This window comes from Marmota monax, unplaced genomic scaffold (genome assembly GCF_021218885.2).
Source record: "Marmota monax isolate L192 unplaced genomic scaffold, Marmota_monax_Labrador192_F-V1.1 WCK01_AAM20220418_F8-fsc00090, whole genome shotgun sequence".
Classification (NCBI taxonomy): Eukaryota; Metazoa; Chordata; class Mammalia; order Rodentia; family Sciuridae; genus Marmota; species Marmota monax.
The window spans coordinates 1,296,718-1,318,814 of record NW_026695219.1 but is presented as its reverse complement, the minus strand read 5'-3'; the positions used below and the strand labels follow the sequence as shown (position 1 = coordinate 1,318,814).

Genomic DNA, 22,097 nt, shown 5'->3' with positions numbered 1-22,097 from the left:
CAGTTAGAATAACAATTATCAAGAATATAAGTAACAATAAATGTTGGCAAGGATGTGGGGAGGAAAGTACTCTCATACATTGTTGGTGGGACTGCAAATTGGTGCAAACACTATGGAAAGCAGTATGGAGAAACCTTAGAAAACTTGGAATGGAACCACCATATGACCCAGTTATCCTACTCCTCATCTATACCCAAAGGACTTGAAAACAGCATACTACAGTGACACAGCCACATCAAAATCTAAAGTAGCTCAACTTACAATAGCCAAGCTATGTTTTGAATCTTCAATGCCCCCCAAAAGCCCATGTATTGAAGACTTGGTCCCCAGTGCAGCAATGCTCACATTTGTGGCCTTGGGCAGGTGACAGAATCATAAGAACTCTGACCTCATAGATGGCTTATGAGATTAACAATGGATTCATAACTCAATGGGCTATTTGGAAGGGTGAAAACCTCAGAAGCTGGGGGTATAGGTGGAGGACATAGATCACTGGAGAAATACCCTAGAGGGTACATTTTGCCATTTTATCCCAGGCTCCCTGTCTCACCCCTCCTAGTTTCTGCTTCCTGGCTACCATGAGGTAAACAGCTTTGCTCCAGCAAATGCCCCCTGCCATAATGTCCTAATGTGCCAGAGGCCCAAACCAATACGGTCAAAGTATCTATGGACAATAAACAGAAACAGTACAAAGGTACCATTATTCAGCACAGTGACAAGAAACACTATCCAGATACTGTGACCATGAAAAGTAACTGAAGACATTACAGAGACACTGGGATCAGGTAAAGAAAACACAACACCCAGATACTGTGGCATTGTCCAGATACTGTGCCTGGGTACAATCAACAGAGAAATACTAGATACTATGATCAACTATAGGACATAGAGACAATATGCAGATACAATGAGCAGGAACCAAAGACACTAGCCAGACCAGGTACAGTAATCAGACATGTTAGCTAGATTTCCATGCCCAGGACTAGTAATCTGAAACAACAAATAGATAACGAGATCAGGCACAGTAGTAGTGTGGGTAGTGCTAGCTGATTTTAGCCAGGTTTACAGAGCAGAAAGAGTTTTAAACCTTGCAGCTTGGCAAGAGAAAGTAGAAGATTTCAGATTGAGCCCAAAGATGGTGTGGTTGCTTAAGAGATTAGTGCCATTAAAGAGAAACCAAATATTTTTAATTGCAACTATAGAAAAGATCTTCTGAGGACCTCTCAGGAACTGGCCATACTCCTCCATCCCAGCCGAGTGTATAAAAGTATAAACCCATTTCAAAGACTTTGTTTTAAAAGAAATCCCCAGGGCACCCTTTTGACTCAGGGCTGTGTAGAGAACTGTTTCCTGGGGATTCATTCCTCATGGTCCAGCTGTCCAGGCAACTCAGTAGCTGCTGCAGCCACTTTCCAACTGGTCCTGGCTATTACTCCTGCCAGTGGCATGCCCTGGCATCTTCTACAGGGTACTCATTTGATAGGCATGAAGAAAGCACAAGTTACAAGGTCCTGGAGGCTTCCACCAAAATAACAAAGGAAAGCCCTAGAGGCCAGGCAGTGCATGACATGGTCAGAACCCTTGAGAACAGCCAATAAAAGAGTGATGAGAGAAGCTGAAAGAGTGAAGAGTGAGCTGCAATAGAGACCTGAGGATGTTAGAAATGCCAGGAACCTAAAACCAATAAAAGCAGTAGGTAGACTGCAGAACCAGCCCAGGAGAGTTGTCTTGCAAGGTGATAGGGATAGGGGCTGCTGAAGTCCTTTAGAGCTCACATTATGCAACCATGTGACACAGATGCCAAACACAGAGCTACAGGAATTGATGTTTGCCCTGCTGGGGTTCTGGTCTTACTTTGGACTAGTTCCCCTTATCACATTCCTAGTCCTTCCTTTGGATATGGGGATATTTAGCCTGTGCATTGTATCTTGGGAGTATGTAACTTGCTTTGTGATTCACATCAGAGAGTTTGCCTTGAGTTTTAAAGAAGACTTTGAACTTGGATGTTTGAACCATGTTGGAACTATTGATTCATGGGCACTCTTGGAAATGGACTGAATACAATTTGCATTGTCACAAAATAAGGTGGACATCAGATTTTGGAGATTGGAGGCAGAATGCTCTGGTATCAGTCTTAAATGTCTTCCCAAAGCCCATGTGTTGAAGACTTGTTCCCCAGTGCAACAATGATCAGATCTGGGGCCTTGGACAGGTGACTCAATCATAAGGGTTATGATGTCATAAATGAATTATGAGGATTCATGATGGATTTGTAACTTAGTGGGCTATTGGGAGGTGGTGGAAACTTCAGGAGGTGGGCCCTATTTGGAGGATATATGTCATTGGGGGAATGCCCTTGAAGGGTACATTTTGTCTTTTGTCCCAGATCCCCTTTCTCAACCCTCCCACTCTGATTTCTGGCCACCATGAAGTAAGCAGTTTTGATCCATCACATGTTCCCTGCCATGTTGCTCTAACTTGTCAGAGGCCGAAAGCAATAGGGCCAAGTAACCACAGACTTTAACCTCTTAAAATTATGAATCAAAATAAAATTTTTCTCCCTTTAAGTAACTTTTCTCAGGTACTTTGTCCCAGTGATGGAACGCTAACTCACATACCACCCAAGGCCACCTCTGAATCCTGAGTCTACCTCTTTTGTCTAGCTGTTTACCCAGATCAGCAAATATTCCCATCTTTGACTGCTATGTTCAGCAGTTTTCATATCTCCTTGCAAACAAAATGAAATGTACATTCTCAGTTGGGTTTAGGCCAAAAAAGCAGAGTTAATTAGAAAGGCTATCTTGTCTCAGTGTGTGGAGTCAGGGAAATGTCCACAGAAAAATGGTTCCATTCTGTCCAATTTTTTTTTCTTATACATCTGAGGTGCCAAATAGAGCAATATTGGTAACCAGGTATCCTTTTCCCTGGGAGCAACCCCATTTACCCCTGAACCAGGATTTCTTATGCCCTAAACCCTGCTCCCATTCCCACACTACTTCCTGGTTCCTTTGGAAAATGTCAGCCACTAATCACAGTCTCAGGGGGATGAGCTGCAGGACTGCTTCCTTCAATTTCTCTAAGCTTCTCAAGCAAAACTCCTACATGTCTATCTGCTCACATTTATAAAGTGGGCCTGTCCAACCCTGAACAATAGCTTGCTTGAAGAGTTTCTGTTGCCTTGAGAGGTGCTATGTTCAGGCTGCCCATTAAAATCACACAAAAACTTGTTAAAAATAAGCATTCCTGGGCCCCATCTGGGAACTACTGAGTCAGACATGAGAGGCATGGGACCTGCGTTTTCAACAAGCACCACAGGCCATTCTGCCTTGCAAAGGCTTTCTAGTGTGACATCCCAGCTCAGAGCTGGGAAGCTGTTATCTTTGGCCAGCTCATTTTCTATTTCTCGGCCTCAACTTCCCAGAGCTGAAGGAATGAAGCAATAATTACTCTCTTGAAGAGTAGGGTTGGGGACGTCCGCTCTGCCGGCCAGGCAGTAGACAGAAGATCAGAGCCTAGCGGGAGGGGGGGCGCAGCCAGCGGCATCAGCTCTGCCCACGCGGTAAGGAGACGTCCAGAGCCCAGCCTAGCCGGAGGCGGGAGGGGGCACAGTCAGACATCCGCTCTGCTGCCAGCCTAGTAGGCAGACGACCAGAGCCGAGCTGGAGGTGGGAGGGGGCCCAGCCAGCCACTGGCCCAGCCACCCGCCCTGCTGACCTGGAGGAGGGTTTGTCATGGGGCGCTGGGGTCAGACAAAGGAGGCACAGATCGCAGAAACTCAGCTTGCAGGTCACCAGACCGAGCTCTGGACAAACATAAGGTCTCCCCAACACCCCCCACCTCATCAAACACGTTAGGAGAAAAACAGATGGAACCCATCTTGGAAAATCCCACCAACCCTTAAAACCCATCAACTTGGCTACCAGTGTGTTCTGGGATGGATCAGGCACCTGGTTTCCATCTCAGAGACTAAAAGTAGAGAGGTTACACGTGGAAGCTCAAGTCCTCTCACACTAGCTACATCCATCACCCTGAACACAGGGACTCAAACTAGGATTAGGCAAAGCCACTTACTGGAAGGGGAAAAAAAATAATAATAATAATAATAATAATAAAACAAAATAGGGTTTGGAGAGACTTTTTTTTCCCTTTTCTTTCCTCACTTACTTTCTTTTTCCCTCCCTCTTTTTTCTCTTTCTTTCCTTGTTATTTTTTTTCTTTTCTTCTTCTTCTTCTCTCCTTCTTACTCCCTCTATCCCACTTTCAACCCCCTAAATTTTACTATCTATAAGTAGGGTAATCTTCTAAATACAGATAGGAGTTTGAATCTATACATTCTTCCATTAATTACCCATCTATTGGTTAGAGCTCTCCAAAGTTGCTAAGTTAGATCAACCCCATACCCTCACTCTTCCCCCTAAACATAGCATCCTACACCTGAAATTCAGTTTTCTTCATGCTACCAGAAATGGTAGGCCTTTATGAAACTAAGGAGTATATTTTTAAATGATAATTGAAGCTAACATCGGTAGACATAGAGCCTAGCTATAATTGTATTAATAATGAAAACTTGTGCTTAGATGATGTACTATTGATATTGGGAACTGTTAACAATTCTTTCTCCACAAAAGAGGGACTTTGGAACTAAAAAAGAGCAATATAAATATATGGGGGGGAAATCAATAACACAACAGTTTCACAAAGCTGGAAAGAAACATGAGCAGTATGAAAAAACAAGGAAAAAAAGGACCACAAGCAATGCAGGTCAACTCAACTTTAGAAGAGGTAATATCTGAAGCAGATGGAATGTCAGATAAAGAGTTCAGGATATACATGCTTCAGATGCTCTGGAGTTTCAAGGAAGACATTAGACAGCAAATTCAGACAATGAAAGATCACTTGGACAAGGAATTACATAAACAAATCCAAGAAGCAAAAGATCAACTTTACAGGGAGATAGAGGATATTAAAAAAAAAAAAAACAGAAATCCTTGAATTGAAGGAAACAATAAACCAAATTAAAAACTCAAATGAGAGTATTACCAGTAGAGTAGAACACTTAGAAGACCGAACATCAGACAACGAAGATAAAGTATTTCAGCTTGAAAAGAACATAGACAGCTCAATGAGACTGTTAAGAAACCATGAGCAGAACATCCAAGAAATATGGGATAACAAAAAGAGACCAAACTTAAAGAGTTATTGGGATACAGGAAGGTATAGAGGTCCAAACCAAAGGAATGAGCAACTGTTCAATGAAATAATACTAGAAAATTTCACAGACTTGAAGAATGAAACAGAATGCCAATTCCTAGAAGCCTACAGGATGCCGAATGTGCAAAATCACAAGAGATACACACCAAGACACATTATAATGAAGATGCCCAACATAGAGAATAAGGAGAGAATTTTAAAAGCTACAATAGAAAGGAAGCAGATTACATTTAGGGGTAAACCAATTAGGTTAACGGCTGATCTCTCAACACAGACTCTGAAAGCTAGAAGATCCTGGAACAACATATTTCAAACGCTGAAAGAAAATGGGTTCCAACCAAGAATCATGTATCCAGTGAAATTAAGCTTCAGGATTGAAGATGAAATTAAAACCTTCCATGACAAACAAAAGTTAAAAGAATTTGCAGCTAGAAAACCAGCAAAAGAATTTGCAGCTACAAAACATCCTTGGCAAAACATTACAGGAAGAGGAAATGAAAAATAACAACGAAAACCAACAGTGGGAGGTAGTATAGTAAAGGAAAAACTAATCAAAGAGGAAAAAACAAATCATGTTAAGTAATAAAAATAAACAAATATGGCTGGAAGTACAAACCATATCTCAATAGTAACCCTAAATGTTAATGACTTAAACTCACCAATCAAGAGACATAGGCTAGTAGATTGGATCAAAAAAAAAAAAAAAAAAAGATCCAACAATATGCTGCCTACAGGAGACTCATCTGATAGGAAAAGACATACATAGACTAAAGGTGAAGGGTTGGGAAAAATCATACCACTCACATGGACCTTGGAAGCAAGCAGGAGTGTCCATACTCATATCAAATAAGAGTAGGGTTGGTATTGGAGATGAAATGATCCCCACCCAGAGATAATATTCAGTAAATATTAATTATATTATTTATTATTTATTCCTAATACTCAACATAGCTGTGTTCATTTCAAGGATTTGATGGGGGAAGTTGCCCGTTTTTACTTCAGAATCTGCTTGCATTTTAAGTATAGTCTAAGTACTCTTTCTAGCCTCCCCACTTCTCTCCATTCTCCTCAGAATCCAAACTACAAAAGTCTTCTCCACCTATGATCCTCTCAGAAATACATCATTAGAGGATGCCAATTTGGGAACTCCAGAGCCTCCTTCTAAACAGAATCAAAAGCAGATGCACCACCTTAGTATCAATGAACAGAGCCTTCTGTTTGCAAAACGGCCCAAAACAAATCATTTCATTTGAGGCAAACAAATATGTGTGATTTTGTAAATGTTATACCTCAGCATGCATGAATTAAAAAACTGGTTTTATTCAGGGAAACAACTATCCGAGGGAAGGAAATGCCCAACTCCAGCCCACCTGATCCTTCCTATCCCACTTGAGAGGAAGACAAACCTGGGAAGTTCTTACAAAACACAAACCCAGTGACAGAGGTTCACTAAAAGCCTGAGACTTCATCCCAGCAGTGTATAGTACCTCCCCTCACCCACCCCTCACAACCACATCACTGTCTGCATCTCTGCCTTAGTTTCTTACCCTGTAAGTCACAACCAGCTTTATGATGAATACTAAAAGCAGAGATTGAAGAGACAGAACAAGTGTCAGAGCCAGGCCAAGATAGGCAGGGAAGTTAGAAATATCAAACTAGAAATTTAAGATAACTGTGATATATGTGCTAAAGACACTAAAGAAAAAAAGTAGACAACATGCAAGAACAGCCTAATAATATAAACAGTGATATGAATAGTCAGAGAAAAAACAAAAAGATATACTAGATGTCAAAACAGTCTAATAGAATTAGGAACTGCCTTTCATTGGATTGACAGTAGACCAGACTTGATGAAGGGAAAGACCAGAAAGCTTGAGGATATATCAGCAGAAATTTACAAAACTGAAAAAGGGAAAAAAAGCCTGACAATAAAAATTGCTCGGGGTGGTGGTACACACCAGTAATCCCTGCTGCTCTGGAGACTGAGCAGAAGCATCATAGGACAACCTGGACAACCGAGGGAGATACTACCTTAAAATGAAAAATAAACTAATAAAAGGACTGTGGATGTAACTCAGTGGTAGAGTGCCCCTGGGTTCAATCACTAGTACCACCAGAAACAAGAATAATAATAATGATAAGTTAAAGCAAAATGACTAAAAATTTCCCTAAATTAATGTCAGACACCCGACTACAGGTCCAGGAAACTCAGAACACTAAGCAGAATAAATGCCCAAATAACTAAAACTAGAAAATATATATTTGCTATATTCAAATTATGTGCCCTCAAATGTTATAGGTTAAAGTTCTGGCCCCCCAGTACTTCATACTGTGACTGTATTTGAACACTTTTAAAGAGGTGGATAAGTTAGAATGAGCATGTTAGGGAGGGTCCTAACTCAATCTGACTGATGTCCTTACAAAAAGAGAAAATTTTGACAAAGACACACCAGAGAGACCCACAGAGAGAAAAAGCTATGTGAATGTAGAGTAAGAAAGGTGGCTGTCCATGAACCTATGAGAGAGACCTTAGAAATGAAAGCTGCCAATGCCTGATCTTGTGCTTTCAGCTTCCAGAATGGTGAGAAAATCATTTTCTGCTGTTTAAGCCACCCAGTTTGTGATACTTTTTAAATAGAATCTCTAACAAACCAAAAATATTGAACCTACAGATCATTTTCAGGTGGGTGCTCTCAAAGCCTCACAGCAGATGTATGTGTGTGTGTGTGTGTGTGTGTGTGTGTGTGTGTGTGTGAGAGAGAGAGAGAGAGAGAGAGAGAGAGAGAGAGAGAGAGAGAGAGGTGTTGATTGAAATAATAAGTTTGTAAATATTCAATTAGGGTGTTTTTTAAACTATACACAAATTAAAAAATAAAATATATAGGAAATTTTATCTCCATCTCCATCAGAGAAATAAATGCAAAATATAATTTAACCATTTAACTTAGCCATTCATATATTCATAAAAGCTAAAAGTAGTTTTTCCACTGATAAGTAGTAGTTCAAGAAGAGTGATATGAAGCCAGGCACAGTGGCACAAGCCTATAATCCCAGCTACTCATGAGACTGTCACAGCAGGATTGCAAGTTTGAAGCCAACCTGGGCAACTTCAAGATACCCTATCTCAAAACAAAAAGTAAAATTTATGGCTGGGGTTGTGGCTCAGCGGTAGAGCACTTGCCTAGTGTGTGCGAGGCCCTGGGTTTGATCCTCAGCACCACATAAAAATAAATAAATAAAAACAAAGCTATTGTGTCCAACTACAACTAAAAATAAATAAATAAATATTTTTAAAAATGTAAAATTGGGTGAGACTGTAGCTCAGTTATAGAGCATCAGAGTTAAATCCCCAGTTCTGGAATAAAAGAAGAGTAATATAAGCAAGATGGTGGACCACAAGTGACCTATTCATGTCCCACCCATAGCAGCTAGAATTTGGCAGCCATCTACAAATGAAAGTGCCCTTATGGAACTGCATGTTGTAGGTTGTGGAGTCCAAGACAGAGGAACACTGTTTAGAAAGGACAGGTTCACATCCAAATGGCAGGCCTGCCAAATGTTGTTCTGGCTATGGACCCAGTAAAAGCCTGAATCCCTGCACATTGAACAACAGGCCCTCTTGGCCTCAGTTCTACTACCAGCACCATTGCCAAAGGTCCCAGGAGGAGTCATGCCCACTCTTGAATGACTAGCCTGCCAACCTCAGTTTCAACTGCATATCCTGAAGCAGTCCTGTAACTTAGGCCCCAACCCCTGTCTGCCTTAGCTGCAGTCTGAAAGCAACCCTGACCAAAAAGGGACTCACTGGAAGTCATGTCTGTGTCCACAAAGGCAGCCTGTAGACCTCTGTCCCTTAACAGGGCCTCAAACAGCTCCATCCCTACAAGTTGGCTCCAACCCCCCACCCCAGCCACAGTCCAGGAACACGTTGTCTTGCTCACCAGGGATTGACAGGAACACACACATTTCCATGCCCCTGGAGGCAGGCCAGCCAACTGTGGTCAGACTAGATCTTGAAGGAACCACCATGTCCCAGTTCCAGACTTGCTCACCTGTAGTCCAGAGGTAGCCCTTGCCTGCCCAGGAAACCAGCAGGTAGCATGCCCACCTGTGCTCTCAGAAACAGGCCTTCATCTCAGCTGAAGCAACACTGTAACTCAGTTATGTCTCCTCTCAGCTGAAGTCTGGAGCCAGTCTGCCAGAGCAGGGACCCATCCAGGGAACCAGCAGGAGCCCTCCCAGGGACCTAGAGAAGGCCATACTAATTTGCACACCTGGGAAAAAGTTTAACCAATGAGGTGAATGGTATGTATACTGAAAACTTCAAGACGTTGACTAAATAAGTTGAAGAAGACATAAATAAATGGAAAGATATCTCATGTTGACAACTTAGAAAAATTAATATCATCATAATGGCCATATTGGGATTGAATGCAATCCCAATCAAAATTCCAACACGATTTTTAACAGAAATAGAAAATCTTGAAATCTATATGGGACCACAAATAAATAAAGCAATCTTAAGAATAGAGAATAGAGGTAGAGGCATCAACTTCCTGATTTCAAACTACAATTATCCCTTGGTATCCATGGGGGACTGGTTCCTGGACCTCCCATGGATACCACAATCCCTGGATGCTCCTGCCCCTTACAGGCATAGTATTTGCATACAGCTTATGCACATCCTCCTATATATATGAATCATATCTAGATTACTAACAATACCCAATACAATGTAAATGCTATGTAAATAATTGTTATGCTTTTTAGAAAATAATGACAAGAAAAAAGTCTGTGTATATCTTGTAAAGATGTAATATTTTTAGCATGAATACAAACAATTTTTTAATTTTATTTTTAAAATTTTTTTCCTTGAAATATTTTGGATTGATTTTATTTGTCAAAAATGAATATCAAGTAGGAATCTTTTCTAAAGTATTGCATATACTAGCCTACTTTATGCTTATTAGGAATAAAATTGTTTACAACATTTTAGTGACAACATTGTTGGGGGGTTAGCTTTTTTACCATTTTTTATTATTTTTTACATGATGGTAGAGAATATTTTGAAATATTATACATACATAAAGTAACTATAACTTGTTCCAGTTAGGATCCCATTATTGTGGTTGTCTTGCTGTGGAGTTACATTGGTCATGGATTATTCATTTATGAGGATAGGAAAGTTGTGTCCCATTCATTCAACTATCTTTCCCATTACCAGCCCTCCTCCCTTCCCTTCAGGCTCCTTTGTCTAGTCTGATGAACTTCTAATCTTCTCCTCTCTTGTTGGAGGTAAGCATCCACATATCAAAGAGAATATTCTGCTTTGGGTTTTCAATGTTTATAGCAGCTCAATTCATAACAGCCAAGCTGTGGAACCAACCTAGGTACCCTACAACAAATGATTGAATAAAGATAATGTGATACACACACACACACACACACACACAATAGAATAATACTACTCACCATAAAGAAGAACAAAATTGTGGCATTTGCTGGTAAATGGATGGAACTGGAGAATGTCATGCTAAGTGAAATAAGCCAGTCCCAAAAAGGTTCAAAATTTTTAACACTTTCAATTTGTGAGTGGTTGAAAATGTAGATGCAGAACTCAAAGATACAGAGGGTCAACTGTACATTACAAAGTGAGCAATAATTATCACAAAAGTTTGGCACTGGCACAAATATATACAAATAGAACAATGTAATAGAGTAGAAAGCCCCAAAAGAAAGCAATGCAAATATGGTCAAGTCATCTTTGACAGGGTCCTGATAATACACATTATCGGAAAGGATAACCTCTTCAGTAAATCGTGGGGAAATCATGAATGGGATGGTTGTGATTGCTGCATAATATTATAGGTGCATTTAATAACACTTATCTATACACTTAAACTGTTAAGATGGTAAATTTTATGTTTTGTATTTTACTATGAAAAAATGGAAAAGAAATTCAAAATACTTTTTGGAATTCCAAATTTTTAAAAAATCTGGAGAAAAGTTTTGAGTCTTCCCAACCCAGCTATATAGTGACTCTGGGTGTGTGTTAGGATAGGAAGGAGGTGAGGAGAGGCTTCCATGGCTCAAAGATCCCAAGCCATATTTCATTTTGCTGGGCAAGAGAGTTTTCTTTCATGATTTCAATTACATTGATCTCAAGCAATCTATTTCTCTTTTCCATAAAGTAGATTAAACGATCAAAAAATAAATAATTGAGCTAGGCACAGTGGTGTACACCTGTAATACCAGCTACTGGAGAGGCTAAGGCAGAAGCATCACAAGTTCAAGGCCAGCCTGGACAATTTCGGAGACCTTGTCTTAAAATTTTAAAATGGGCTACCAATGTAGTTCAGTGGTAGAGCCTAGCATGCACAAGGCCCTGGGTTGAATCTCCAATATGGCAAAAAATAAATAACATTTTATGTATTTTCATAAATATATACTATATATATTTACACAATATATACATGAAAATATAGGGAATGTAATACATATATATTACATTCTTATATATAAGAATGTATAAGAATGTCTATATATATTACATTTTATATACATAAGTATTACATTATTAATATATTTTCATGTATTCTCTAAATTGAGAAGACATGATCATTGGTATTGGACAACATGACAGAGGTTTTTTTTTTTTTTTTTATCCCACTTAGAGTTTGTTTCATGTGATCCTTCTCAGCATGCAGTTTACTTTCCTAAGAATTTTTTTCTTTGCTGCTCTGGTTCACATTATAAATTTATAATTATAGAATTGTGCTAGAAACAATATTTATAAAAGTTCATATGCTTGCTCACATTCAAAAATATCCTTAGAAACAGTTTTCTGTACTTTTCAGTAGGAGGGTAGCTAATCTCTTTGGGTGTCTTTCTGCATAATGGTTAAAAAGTAATGATGACACAATCATAATGATTTTTTTTTAATTTTTTATTGTTGGCTGTTCAAAACATTACATAGTTCTTGATATATCATATTTCACAATTTGATTCAAGTGGGTTATGAGCTCCCATTTTTACCCCATATACAGATTGCAGAATCACATCAGTTACACATCCATTGATTTACATATTGCCATACTAGTGTCTGTTGTATTCTGCTGCCTTTCCTATCCTCTACTATCCCCCCTCCCCTCCCCTCACCTCCCCTCCCCTCCCCTCTTCTCTCTCTGCTCCCTCTACTGACATTCGTTTGTCCCCCATATATTATTTTTCCCCTTCCCCTCACTTCCTCTTGTATGTACTTTTGTATAACTCTGAGGGTCTCCTTCCATTTCCATGCATTTTCCCTTCTCTCTCCCTTTCCCTCCCACCTCTCATCCCTGTTTAATGTTAATCTTCTTCTCATGCTCTTCGACTCTACTCTGTTCTTAGTTACTCTCCTTATATCAAAGAAGACATTTGGCATTTGTTTTTTAGGGATTGGCTAGCTTCACTTAGCATAATCTGCTCTAATGCCATCCATTTCCCTGTAAATTCTATGATTTTGTCATTTTTTAATGCAGAGTAATACTCCATTGTGTATAAATGCCACATTTTTTTTATCCATTCATCCATTGAAGGGCATCTAGGTTGGTTCCACAGTCTAGCTATTGTGAATTGTGCTGCTATGAACATCCATGTAGCAGTGTCCCTATAGCATGCTCTTTTTAGGTCTTTAGGGAATAGACTGAGAAGGGGAATAGCTGGGTCAAATGGTGGTTCCATTCTCAGCTTTCCAAGAAATCTCCATACTGCTTTCCAAATTGGCTGCACCAATTTGCAGTCCCACCAGCAATGTACAAGTATACCCTTTTCCCCACATCCTCGCCAGCACTTGTTGTTGTTTGACTTCATAATGGCTGCCAATCTAACTGGAGTGAGATGGTATCTTAGGGTGGTTTGATTTGCATTTCTCTGACTGCTAGAGATGGTGAGCATTTTTTCATGTACTTGTTGATTGATTGTATGTCCTCCTCTGAGAAGTGTCTGTTCAGGTCCTTGGCCCATTTGTTGATTGGGTTGTTTGTTCTCTTATTGTCTAATTTTTTGAGTTCTTTGTATACTCTGGATATTAGGGCTCTATCTGAAGTGTGGGGAGTAAAGATTTGTTCCCAGGATGTAGGCTCTCTATTTACCTCTCTTATTGTATCTTTTGCTGAGAAAAAACTTTTTAGTTTGAGTAAGTCCCATTTGTTGATTCTAGTTATTAACTTTTGTGCTATGGGTGTCCTATTGAGGAATTTGGAGCCCGACCCCACAGTATGTAGATCGTAGCCAACTTTTTCTTCTATCAGACGGCGTGTCTCTGATTTGATATCAAGCTCCTTGATCCATTTTGAATTCACTTTTGTGCATGGCGAGAGAAAGGGATTCAGTTTCATTTTGTTGCATATGGATTTCCAGTTTTCCCAGCACCATTTGTTGAAGATGCTATCCTTCCTCCATTGCATGCTTTTAGCCCCTTTATCAAATATAAGGTAGTTGTAGTTTTGTGGATTGGTTTCTGTGTCCTCTATTCTGTACCATTGGTCCACCCGCCTGTTTTGGTACCAGTACCATGCTGTTTTTGTTACTATTGCTCTGTAGTATAGTTTGAAGTCTGGTATCGCTATACCGCCTGATTCACACTTCCTGCTTAGCATTGTTTTTGCTCTTCTGGGTCTTTTGTTTTTCCATATGAATTTCGTGATTGCTTTCTCTATTTCTACAAGAAATGCTGTTGGGATTTTGATTGGCATTGCATTAAACCTATAGAGAACTTTTGGTAATATCGCCATTTTGATGATGTTAGTTCTGCCTATCCATGAACAGGGTATATTTTTCCATCTTCTAAGATCTTCTTCTATTTCTCTCTTTAGGGTTCTGTAGTTTTCATTGTATAAGTCTTTCACCTCTTTTGTTAGGTTGATTCCCAAGTATTTTATTTTTTTTGAAGATATTGTGAATGGAGTGGTTGTCCTCATTTCCATTTCAGAGGATTTGTTGCTGATATACAGGAATGCCTTTGATTTATGCGTGTTGATTTTATATCCTGCCACTTTGCTGAATTCATTTATTAGCTCTAATAGTTTCTTTGTAGACCCTTTTGGGTCTGCTAGGTATAGAATCATGTCATCTGCAAATAGTGATAATTTAAGTTCTTCTTTTCCTATTTTGATGCCTTTAATTTCTTTCATCTGTCTAATTGCTCTGGCCAGTGTTTCGAGAACTATGTTGAACAGATTGGTGAGAGAGGGCATCCCTGTCTTGTTCCAGATTTTAGAGGGAATGCCTTCAATTTTTCTCCATTCAGAATGATGCTAGCCTGAGGCTTAGCATAGATTGCTTTTACAATATTGAGGTATGTTCCTGTTATCCCTAGTTTTTCTAGAGTTTTGAACATAAAGGGATGCTGTACTTTGTCAAATGCTTTTTCCGCATCTATCGAGATGATCATATGATTCTTATTTTTAAGTCTATTGATGTGGTGAATAACATTTATTGATTTCCGTATATTGAACCAGCCTTGCATCCCAGGGATGAATCCTACTTGATCATGGTGCACAATTTTTTTGATAAGTTTTTGTATCCGAGTGGCCAGAATTTTATTGAGGATTTTTGCATCTAGGTTCATTAGAGATATTGGTCTGTAGTTTTCTTTCTTTGAAGTGTCTTTGTCTGGTTTAGGTATCAGGGTGATGTTGGCCTCGTAGAATGAATTTGGAAGTTCTCCCTCTTTTTCTATTTCCTGAAGTAGCTTGAAAAGTATTGGTATTAGTTCCTCTTTAAAGGTTTTGTAAAACTCTGCTGTATACCCATCCGGTCCTGGGCTTTTCTTATTTGGTAGTCTTTTGATGGTTTCTTCTATTTCCTCAATTGATATTGGTCTGTTTAGGTTGTCTATATCCTCCTGACTCAATCTGGGCAGATCATATGACTTAAGAAATTTATCGATGCCTTCACTATCTTCTAATTTATTGGAGTATAAGGATTCAAAATAATTTTTGATTATCTTCTGTATTTCTGAAGTGTCTGTTGTGATATTGCCTCTTTCATCCCGTATGATAGTAATTTGAGTTCTCTCTCTTCTTCTCTTCGCTAGCATGGCTAAGGGTCTGCCGATTTTGTTTATTTTTTCAAAGAACCAACTTTTAGTTTTGTCAATTTTTTCAATTGTTTCTTTTGTTTCGATTTCATTAATTTCAGCTCTGATTTTAATTATTTCTTGCCTTCTACTTCTTTTGCTGTTGTTTTGCTCTTCTTTTTCAAGGATTTTGAGATGAAGTATGAGATCATTTATTTGTTGGTTTTTTCTTTTTTTAAGGAATGAACTCCAAGCAATGAATTTTCCTCTTAGAACTGCTTTCAATGTGTCCCATAGATTCCGATATGTTGTGTCTGTATTTTCATTAATCTCTAAGAATGTTTTAATATCTTCCTTGATGTCTTCTATAACCCATTGATCATTCAGTAACCTATTGTTCATTCTCCAAGTGATGTATTCTTTTCCCTTCCTTCTTTTATCGTTGATTTTCAGTTCCATTCCATTATGATCAGATAGGATGCATGGTATTATCTCTACTCCTTTATATTGTCTAAGAGTTTCCCTGTGACATAATATATGATCTATTTTTGAGAAGGATCCATGTGCTGCTGAGAAAAAAGTGTAACTGCTTGATGTTGGGTGGTATATTCTATATATGTCAATTAAGTCTAGGTTATTAATTGTGTTATTGAGTTCTATAGTTTCCTTATTCAACTTTTGTTTGGAAGATCTGTCCAGTGGTGAGAGAGGTGTGTTGAAGTCTCCCATGATTATTGTATGGTGGTCTATTAGACTCTTGAACTTGAGAAGAGTTTGTTTGATGAACATAGCTGCACCATTGTTTGGGGCATATATATTTATGATTGTTATGTCTTGTTGGTGTATGGTTCCCTTGAGCAGTATGTAGTGTCCCTCTTTATCCCTTTTGATTAACTTTGGCTTGAAATCTATTTTATTTGATATGAGTATGGATACTCCTGCTTGTTTCCGAAGTCCGTATGAGTGATATGATTTTTCCCAACCTTTCACCTTCAGCCTATGTATGTCTTTTCCTATCAAATGCGTCTCCTGTAGGCAGCATATTGTTGGGTCTTGTTTTGTGATCCATTCTACTAGCCTGTGTCTCTTGATTGGTGAGTTTAAGCCATTAACATTTACGGTTATTATTGAGATATGGGTTGTTCTTCCAGCCATATTTGTTTATTTATGTTACTAAACATGGTTTGTTTTCCTCTTTGATTATTTTCCCCCCTTTAGTGTCCTACCTCCCACTGTTGGTTTTCATTGTTATTTTCCATTTCCTCTTCCTGTAATGTTTTGCCAAGGATGTTTTGAAGAGATGGTTTTCCAGCTGCAAATTCTTTTAACTTTTGTTTATCGTGGAAGGTTTTAATTTCATCTTCCATCCTGAAGCTTAATTTCGCTGGAAACACAATTCTTGGTTGGAACCCATTTTCTTTCAGTGTTTGAAATATGTTGTTCCAGGATCTTCTAGCTTTCAGAGTCTGTGTTGAAAGATCAGCTGTTATCCTGATTGGCTTACCCCTAAATGTGATCTGCTTCCTTTCTCTTGTAGCTTTTAAAATTCTCTCCTTATTCTGTATGTTGGGCATCTTCATTATAATGTGTCTAGGTGTGGGTCTCTTATGATTTTGCACATTCGGCATCCTGTAGGCTTCTAGGATTTGGGGTTCTGTCTCATTCTTCAAGTCTGGGAAGTTTTCTCGTATTATTTCATTGAATAGATTGCTCATTCCTTTGGTTTGAAACTCTGTCCCTTCCTGTATCCCAATGACTCTTAAGTTTGGTCTCTTGATGTTATCCCATATTTCTTGGATGTTCTGCTCATGGTTTCTTAACAGTCTTGCTGAGCTGTCTATGTTCTTTTCCAGTTGAAATACTTTATCTTCATTGTCTGATGTTCTATCTTCTAAGTGTTCTACTCTGCTAGTAGTATTCTCAATTGAGTTTTTAAGTTGGCTTATTGCTTCCTGCATTTCTAGGATTTCTGTTTGTTTGTTTTTTATAACCTCTATTTCCCTGTATAGTTGATCTTTTGCTTCTTGGATTTGTTTATGTAATTCATTGTTGAAGTGATCTTTCATTGTCTGATTTTGCTGTCTGATGTCTTCCTTGAGACTCCAGATCATCTGAAGCATGTATATCCTGAATTCTTTATCTGACATTCCATCTGCTGCAGCTATTACCTCTTCTAACGTTGAGTTGACCTGCAATGCGTGTGGTCCTTTCTTTCCTTGTCTCTTCATACTGTTCGCGTTCCTTTCTACTTGGTGAAACTGTTGTGCTATTGAATTTTCCCCCTATATATTTATATTGGTCTTGTATAGTTGCAAAGTCTCCCTCGCAGGCGCGGGCGGCGGCTCTGTCCCTCTGCGGGCCGCTAGGCTTGTTCTGTAGGTGGTCACAGTTCTGTCTACTTTGCAGGCGCAGGCAGCGGCACTGCCCCTCTGCAGGCCTCTGGGGCTGTACTGCCAGTGGGTCGCAGGTCCGCCTACCTTGCAGGCGCGGGGGGGGGCGGCTCTACCCTTCCTCAGGCCACTGGGCCTGTTCTGTCTCTCGGTTGCAGGTCTGGCCTGTTCTGATGGTGGTCACAGTTCCGTCTACCTTGCAGGTGCGGGGGGGAGTGGGCGGCTCTGCCTCTCAGCAGGCCGCTGTTCCTCTTCTGCCAGTGGGTCGCAGGCCCGCCTACCTTGCAGGAGTGATTGGAAGCTCTGCCACTCCGCGGGCCACTGGGCCTTTTCTGTCAGTGGTCACAGTTCCGCCTACCTGACAGGCGCGGGGGGTGGGGGGCGGCTCTGCCCCTCAGCAGGCCGCTGGGCCTGCTCTGTGCGTGGTCACAGTTCCCTCTACCTGGCCGGTGCAGGGGGAGGGGGCCCATAATGATTTTTTTTCCACACCCTATTTCAAAATAAAACATTTTAAAAAATATTGTATCTTAAAGAGAATATTCTGCTTTTCCCTATTTCATAGGGAAAAGGCTTTTTGTTTGTTTGGTTGGGTTTTTTTTTTTTTTACAATATGCATGTGATCCTGATTCTAAAAAATTCCAGTCTAAAAATGCTCACATCAAAGTCTAAAAATGTGACACAAAGGTGACTCATTGGATGCTATCTTCATCTGAGTGGAATGCTGTTCCCATAAATCCAACAACCACTCATTTTTTATACACCTTTAGTTTATTTATTTATTTATTTGTTTGTTTATTTTTATGTGGTGCTGAGGATCGAACCCAGGGCCTCACACATGCTAGGCGAGTGGTCTACTGCTGAGCCACAACCCCAGCCCCTAACCATTCATTTTTAATTAACTCTTTTTAAATAACTTACTATTAAACAAATAATGGCCCAGTGTTTGCCATGTAATGTACCAGGTCTCTGCTGGGCATTGGGAGGGTGACCATGAGAGTTATTCAGGGAAAATGCCTCTGAGAAGTGAAAGGGAGTGCTAAGGTAATGAAAGCATCTATTAAAAAAAAATTTGACCACAAATGGCAGCACACTGATACAAACCATATTAAAAACTATGAAATTCCATTTTAAAACTATTTTTAATAAAATTCTAACAATACTTGGTTAAGAAATGAAATACCCAGGATAGGAGCTAAGAGGGACAGGATGTCATCAACTGATTCAGCAGTCACCCCAGACCTTGGACTTGGGCAGCAGGAGTGAGGCAGAGCTGGTGTGTGTCCCCCTTTCCTGCTCAGGGGAACATCACCAGGGATTGCTATTTCAACCAGAGTCTTTGATCAAGCGAGATCCAGCTCCTGCTATGCCTACTTACTTATGTCTGCCCATGATGCAGTTTGCTTCAGCACCTAGGATACAGGTTACCAGCACCAGCTCTGGAGCCAGGGCCCAGCTCCACCATTTCCTTTCTGGGACCTTGGGCAAGTCACCTCTCATCTCAGAATTCCACATCCCTTGCATGGAAAGCAAGCATGCGACAGGGCTCTCCCCACCACTCCTGCAAGGTGAAGATTCCGTGGGCTAAAGCCTGTCAAGTCTAGAGCAATGCTTGATGCCCAGGCTGCCTGACTGCATGGTTTTATTGCAATTAGTACTTCAAGAGTACCAGAGGTGACCTATGAGCTGGGTACACCTCAAGGATTTGTAGGGCTTCCCTGGGACACACTGATACAAACCATAACTGGGGGCCAAAGACAAAGAGGTCTCCTAATAAAGAGCCAACTACCTGTCTTTTCTAGAACAATCAGAAAGCTGCTGGACAGGAGACAGCCAAACAGCTGCTCTGCAAGCCTTTGGCTGGTGGGTCCAACCACCGGCTCCAGGTGCCAGCTGCTTCGTTTCCCACCTAGCAACTTCAGGGCTTGTTCCACCTGCCTAAGTACTTCTGAGCCCACCACCTGGCATAGAGCCACAAACCGGACAGACCCCTGCCCTCACAGGGCTCACAGGCTACCTGGGTCTGAATGCAGGTGGATTTCTCCCCAGAGGTTCATCTTCAGGAAACCTGTAAAAGCTTGCTGGGTTCTAGGAGTTCCCTGTTCCACCTGGTTCCTCCACTGTAGTAACAGGATCACCAGGGAGAAACGCAGAATCAGCCCAGCCCCAGACCAGCACTGGGAATCCGCACTGCAGAGACCTCAGATGTGCTATGAAAATCTGAGAAGCATGGCCTACACCTCAGAGGCCTCCCAGAGATAGATGTTGACCCTGCCAAAGTTGTACAGGGGCCTACTGAAGGGGCTGCTCTGGCGCCCAGGGTTGTGGTAGGGAAGGGGCTGTAGTAGGAAGATCACTGACTGCTGCCATGCTGGTGCTCAGCGACGGTGTCTGCGGAGGCTTCAGAGGTGGAGGTGGCAGGGGAAAGCACTGCTTGAGGGCAGCTGAGCGCCTTGGACCCCCAGGTAGCAGCTGCTGGGCTGGCGCGCTTGATGCTCCCGCTGCTGCAGACGCTAAGGGTGCCGAGGCTGCTGAAGAAGGTGCTGATGCAGGAGCCAGAGGCCAGCACCAGGCCCCCGAAGGGGACACGGGATTCTTGGCGCCCTCGGTCTCGGGCGACTGGCCACAGCACCGAGGAGGTGTGTATCCCTCCGGTGTGCCACCCACTCTGGTCAGTCCGCAGTCCCGAAGACAGGTGTTCTGACTTGGAAGTCCCTGCAGTTACCACAGAGCTCCTCTGGCCTTGGAACGCCTCTTTCGCTTCTGACGAAGTTTCTGTTGTCAAACATCAAGTGGCAGTTTGGATCCAGAGTCCAGTAATTACCTTTCCCTGGGTCGTCCTCGTCACGGGTCACCTTCCTGAAGCAGTCGTTGAGCTACAGGTTGTGGCGAATGGAGTTCTGCCAGCCAGCCTTGCTGCACTGGTAGAAAAGGAAGCTGACGGCCAGGAACTGGAAGATGTGGCGAGCTTGAGGTTGTCCCCGGGCGAGCTCTGGATGGCTATGGTGATGAGTATGAGTAGGGCGGCCGCACCATCTTCATTAGGTCCTCCCGAGTGGCCAAGAACAGCCAGCCAGGCTGTGAAAGAGGATTTTCTATGAAAGTAACTCTGGGCAGTTTATGCAACATGAACAGACTATCTATATTGGGTCAAGGATTCCTGCTAATCCAGCTCATCCTTCAACATGTACAGAAGGATGCGGATGGAATTTGAATAGAACACACCTTCAGCTGGAGACTTGAACTCAGAGCCCACTAATTAAACAGATCACAGGAAAAAGAAAATCTGTTGAATATTAGAGTAATTGGTTAAACTAGGTTTTGACTGTCAATATGAAAAACATAAATAATATTCCTGGTGCACTGTGAAATAAAATGACCTACTAGGCACCCAAGAACTTTGTCTTGTTTGGTGCTGGGAATGGAACCAGGGGCCTTGTGCATGCTGGGCAAGCGCTCTAAACCCAGCGCCAGAAGACTATGTAGTGTACTTTTTTATTTTTAATCTGGAAAGGCATTGAGGCCCCAATCTGAATCTGACAAAAGAAATTTAAAATTAAAAGTAACGGGGATTTCGAGTGTCTGTTTTGGGGTCTGGCAGCGATCCTGGTGTTGGAAAAGCGCAACCACTCCCGGGAGCCCCCCTATGGCTGCACATGGCCGGGCCAGACTGTAAAGTGCGGCAGCCTCATGCCCTCCAGGACCCCGCAGCGGAGTCTGGTGGAGCCCTCCACTGCCGGGTCTCCTAGCCCAGCCTGTCCTGCTCAGGCGAGGCCACCGCGGAGGACAGGCGCGGTGGTGAGAAGGGTGGCGCGGGAGCGCAGCGGAGGCTGTCAGCCCTTTCCAGCCCAGAAAGGGCAGAGGACGCCCCGGCTGGACCGCGCATTAGACCTGGGCGGCGGGTAGCGCCCTCATCTGCGGGTCGATGAGACCTCACCACAATGGACAGAAGCCTGAGAGGTCCTGGGGGGGGGGGGGGGGGGGGCAGACCCTCCGCGACCAGAGAGAAAAGGCTGCGGACAAACCCTAACTGGCCAATTCCAAGCCCTGGACCCTTTGGGAAGATTTACTGGGCCTTAGCCTAAGACCTGTGCTTGTAACATGGAAAGGCTGCTCTCAACTTTCCCCCGACCTTTAAAAAAAAAAAAAAAAAAAAAACTTTTGTTACATCTGGACTTTCCAAATGTAAAAAGGTAAATTTCATTTTAAAATGAAAAGTAACGGGAATTTTCTTGCAATTTGATAATTTCAATTTTGTCCAAAATTACTTTGGGAATATCCTGAAGCAGAATAGATGTTTGAAAATGTTGTTGATCTGAATTATGAATAAAACTTTTGACATGATTTTATTTTTTTGGCATAATTTTCTAATTATTTGATTTTTTTTAAGATATTAAAACTTACTGCCTCAGCCTCCTGAATACCCAGGAATTATGGGC

The 22,097-nt window shown here is 41.4% G+C and overlaps 1 pseudogene; it reads right to left on the bottom strand.

The window, feature by feature from the left end:
• Positions 1-19,892: 19,892 nt before the first annotated feature.
• LOC124085015 (forkhead box protein I3-like) lies at positions 19,893-20,787 on the bottom strand (annotated as a pseudogene).
• Between the last annotated feature and the right edge of the window lie 1,310 nt (positions 20,788-22,097).